This window comes from Cebus imitator, unplaced genomic scaffold (assembly GCF_001604975.1).
Source record: "Cebus imitator isolate Cc_AM_T3 unplaced genomic scaffold, Cebus_imitator-1.0 Scaffold17, whole genome shotgun sequence".
Taxonomy (NCBI): Eukaryota; Metazoa; Chordata; class Mammalia; order Primates; family Cebidae; genus Cebus; species Cebus imitator.
Genome location: NW_016107332.1, coordinates 6,121,712 through 6,127,012, shown reverse-complemented (window position 1 = coordinate 6,127,012; position 5,301 = coordinate 6,121,712).

The following is a 5,301-nucleotide window of genomic DNA, read 5'->3' as shown; positions in this document are numbered from 1 at the left end:
ATATATATATATATATATATATATATATATATATATATAATGTCAACTTTTATTTTAGAATCAGATCTTAAGCATGTAGGTTTGTTACAAAGTTATATTACATAATGCTGAGGTTTGGAGTACAAGTGAATCCATCACCCAGGTAGCAAGCATAGTATCCAGTAGGTAGTTTCTTCAACCCTAAACACCATCCTTCTCCCCCACCTCTTGTTTTCCCCAGTGCCTATTGTTCCCACTTTTATGTCCATGAGTACCCAGTATTTAGCTTCCACTTATAAGTGAGAACATGTGTATTCAGTTTCCTGTTCCTGCATTTGTTTGCTTAAGATAATTTTAGTTTCCAGCCACATCCATGTTGCTGTGAAGGACAGAATTTCATTCTTTTTTCTGGCTGGGTAGTATTCCACGGTGTATGTGTCCCACATTTTCTTCATTCAGTCCACCATTGATCAGCACCTGGGTTGATTCCATGTCTTTGCCATGCTGAAGTGTGCTGTGATGAATAGATAGGTACTTATATCTTTTTAGTAGAATGATTTGTTTTCCTTGTATATTAGTCCATTTTCATGATGCTATAAAGACATACCCAAGACTGGGTAATTTACAAAAGAAAGAAGTTTAGTGGACTCACAGTTCCATGTGGCTGGGGAGGCCTCAAAAATCATGGCAGAAGATGAAAGGCATATCTTGCATGGTGGCGGACAAGAGAAGATTGAGAGCCTAGTGAACAGAGTTTCCCCTTATAAAACCATCAGATCTCCTGAGACTTATTCACTACCACAAGAACTGTATGGAGGAAACTGTCCCCATGATTCAATTATCTCCCACTGGATTCTTCCTACAACTTGAGGGACCTATGGGAACTATAATTCAAGATGGGATTTGGGTGGGAACACAGCCAAGCCATATAACCTGTAGTAGGATTGCTGGATTGAATGGTATTTCAACTCACAGTTCTTTAAGAAATCTCCAAACTGCTCTCCACAGTGGCTGAACTAATTTACATTTCTACCAACCATGTATGTGTTCTCTTTTCTTTGCAGCTTTGCCAACATCAGTTCTTTTTAGACTTTTTAACAGAAGCCATTCTAACTGGTGTGAGATGGCATCTCAGTGTAGTTTCAATTTGCATTTCCCTGATGATTCGTTATGATGAACATTTTTTCATATGCTTGTTGCCTCTTGTATGTTTTCTTTTTAGAAGTGTCTGTTCATGTTCTTTATCCATTTTTTAATGGAGTTGTTTGCTTTTTGCTTATTGATTTGTTTAAGTTCCTTACAGATTCTGGGTATTAGACCTTTGTTGGATGCATAGTTTGCAAATATCCCCTCCCATTCTGTAGGTAGTCTGTTTACTCCCCTGATAGTCTCTCTTACTATGAAGAAGTTCTTTAGCTTAATTATGTCCCATTTATCAGTTTTTGTTTTGTTGAATCTGCTTTTGAAGGCCTAGCCATGAATGCTTCGCCAAGGCTGATATTGGGAAGGATATTTCTTTTGTAGAATTTTTATAGTTTGAGGGGTTACACTTAAGTTCTTAATCCATTTTGAGTTAAGTTTTATAGATGGTGATAGGTAGGGGTCTGATATGGTTTGACTGTGTCCTCACCCAAATCTCATCTTGAATTCTCACGTTGTGGGAGGGACCTGGTAGGAGGTAATTGAATCATGGGGGCAGGTCTTTCCCATGCTGTTCTCGTGATAGTGAATAAGCCTTATGAGATTTGCTGGTTTTATAAAGGGAAGTTTCCCTACACAAGCTTTCTTCTCTTGTGTGCTGCCATGTGAGACGTGTCTTTCTCTTTTAGCCATGATTGTGAGGCCTCCCCAGCCATGTGGAACTGTAAGTCCATTAAATCTCTTTTTCTTTCCAGTTTTGGGTATGTCTTTATAAGCAAAAATGGACTAATACAGTAAATTGGTACCAGTAGAGGGAGGCGCTGCTGAAAAGATATCTGAAAATGTGGAAGTGACTTTGGAACTGGGTAACAGGCAGAGGTTGGAAGAGTTTGGAAGGAGAAGACAGGAAAATGTGGGAAAGTTTGGACCTTCCTAGAGACTTGTTGATGGCTTAGACCAAAAGGCTGATGGTGATATGGACAATGAAATCCAGGCTGAGGTGGTCTCAGATGGAGATGAGAAACTTGTTGGAAACTGGGGCAAAGCTGACTCTTGTTATGTTTTAGCAAAGAGATTGGCGGTATTTCGCCCCTGCCCTAGAGATTTGTGGAACTCTGAACTTGAGAGAGATGATCTAGGGTATCTGGCAGAAAACATTTCTAAGCAGCAAAGCATTCAAGATGTGACTTTGGTGCTGTTAAATGCACTTAGTTTTATAAGGGAAGCAGAGGATAAAAGTTTGGAAAATTTGTAGCCTGACAATGTGATAGAAAAGAAAATCCCATTTTCTGAGGAGAAATTCAAGCTCTCTGCAGAAATTTGCGTAAGTAATGAGGAGATGAATATTAATCTTCAAGACAATGGGGAAGATGTCTTCAGGGTACATCAGATGTCTTCATGACAGCTTCTCCCATCACAGACCCAGAGACCTAGGAGGAAAAACTGGTTTTGTGGGTTGGGCTCCAGGCCCCTCTGTTGTGTGCAGTCTAGGGACTTGGTGCCCTGTGTCCCAGCTGCTCTAGCTGTGACTAAAAGGGGCAAAGGTACAGCTCAGGCCATGGCTTCAGAGGGTGCAAGCCACAAGCCTTGGCAGCTTCCACGTGGTGTTGAAACTGTTAGTGCACAGAAGCCAAGAACTGAGGTTTGGGAACCTCCGCCTAGGCTTCAGAAGATGTATAGAAATGCCTGGATGTTCAGGCAGAAGTTTACTGCAGGGGTGGGACACTCTTGAAGAACCTCTGCTAGGGCAGTGCAGAAAGGACATGTGGGGTGGGAGCTCCCACACAGAGTCCCCACTGGGACACTGCCTAGTAGAGCTTTGAGAAGAGGGCCACCATCTTCTAGACCCCAGAATGGTAGATCCACCGACAGATTGCACTGAGTGCCTGGAAAAGCCACAGACACTCAACACCAGCCTGTGAAAGCAGCCGAAAGGGAAGCTGTACCCTGCGAAGCCACAGGACTTAGGTTCCCCAGTCCATGGGAACCCACCTTTTGCATCAGCATGACCTGATATGAGACATGGAGTCAAAGGAGATCATTTTGGAACTTTAATATTTGACTTCCCCACTGGATTTTGAACTTCTATGAGTCCTGTAGCCCCTTTGTTTTGTACAATATTTCCCATTTGGAACAGCTGTATTTACCCAATGCCTGTACCCCTATTGTATCCAGGAAGCAACTAACTGGCTTTTGATTTTACAGACTCATAGGCTGAAGGGACCTGACTTGTCACAGGTGGGACTTTGAACTGTGGACTTTTGAGTTAATGCTGAAATGAGTTAAGGCTTTGGGGGACTGTTAGGAAGGCATCATTGATTTTGAAATAGGAAGACATAAGATTTGGGAGGGGCCAGGATGGAATGATATGGTTTGGCTCTGTCCCCACCTAAATCTCATTTTGAATTTTTACATGTTGTGGGAGGGACCTGGTGGGAGGTAATTGAATCATGGGGACAGGTCTTTATCATGCTGTTCTCATTTTAGTGAATAGTCTCATGAGATCTGATGGTATTATAAAGAGGAGTTTCCCTGTAGAAGTTTCCATCTTTTTTTCTGCTGCTATTTGAGACATGCCTTTCAACTTCTGCCATAATTGTAAGGCCTCCTCAGCCATGGGAAACTGTAAGTCTGTTAAACCTCTTTTTCTTCCCAACCTTGGGTATTTCTTTATCAGCAGTGGGAAAATGGACTAATACAGGATCTAATTTCATTCTCTGCATATGGCTAGCCAGCTATCCCAGCACCATTTATTGAACAAGGAGTTCTTACCCCCTGGCTTATTTTTGTTACCTTTGTTAAAGATCGGATAACTGTAGGTATGTGGCTTTATTTCTTGGTTCCCATTCTTTTCCATTGGCCTATGTGTCTGTTTTTGCACCAGTACCATGCTGTGTTGGTTACTGTAGGCTTGTTGTATAGTTTGAAGTTGGGTAACTGTAGGGAGCCAGCCCTACATCACCCATGGATACCCCAAGTTTGGTGGTGACAAAGGAATGAGAGAAAGACAGAGTAAGAGAAAAAGTGGGACCGGGGGACCATCACTTCATCACTCTGGAGGTGACAGCGAAGGCCCGGAGCTCTGATCATCCACACTATTTATTGATTACAATCACTTTGATCTACAGGGTAGAGGTGGAGTGACGGTGGGGAGAGGGTGACGGTGGAGTGAATCTGTGAGCTGGAACTGAACCAGTGAACTGGAACTGATGTGTCATTCTAAGGATTGATAACAGTAGTGGTTTGGGAGTTTCACAAAACAAGAACATGTGATTATCTTTAGCTTATTATCTATGTGCAGCCGATGGAATGCAGACCTTACAAGGAGTCTACAAGCCTGGCTACGTCATAGTGCTACGAAGGGGTTTTACATCCTTGAGCACAGTGTTTATGGTAACAGAGCCTAAGTCACCATGCACCGGAACATGAGGCATGGAGATGCCTTCCTCCTCAGAGGCCTCCTGCGGCCTTCCACAGTTTGTTGTTCCTTGTTTATATGTTACTCATAACCAATTTATGTAGGCACTCTGTAAGTCCTTTCTCCTTTGCAGCTTTTCCCAACAGGTAATGTGATGCTTCTGGCTTTGTTCTTTTTTGCTTAGGATTGTTTTGCCAGTCATTATTTTAAATGGTAGACTATCTGCAAGTTGCCATAGTATAGTTTTTACTTTTCTCCTGGAGTTAGACGTTTAGGCTTCAAAATTTTCACTGTTCTAAATTCTGCAGTAAAAGTCCTTAGACTTAAAATTATTTCATTAATTTTTTTTTTTTTGAGATGGAATCTTGCTCTGTTGCCCAAGCTGGAGTGCAGTGGCACGATCATGGCTTACTGCAGCCTTGACCTCCTGAATTTAAGTGATCCTCTCACCTTAGCCTCGCAAGCAGATGAGACTAGAGGTTCATGTACCACCATGCCTAGCTAATTTTTTAGAATTTTTTGTAGATATGGGGTCTTGCTATGTTGCCCAGGCTGGTCTCTAACTCTTGTTTTCAAGTGGCCTCCCAAAGTAAATATTCTTTATGTTTAGAGTTATTCCACTAAGGAAGATTCTGAGAAGTTAAATCAGTGGATCAGATAATGAACACTTAAGCCCTTTGATACATATTTTCAAGTTATCATCCAAAAGGATTGTATAAATTTCTACTTTCATCTTTTATAATTAGATAATTCATTACCATATT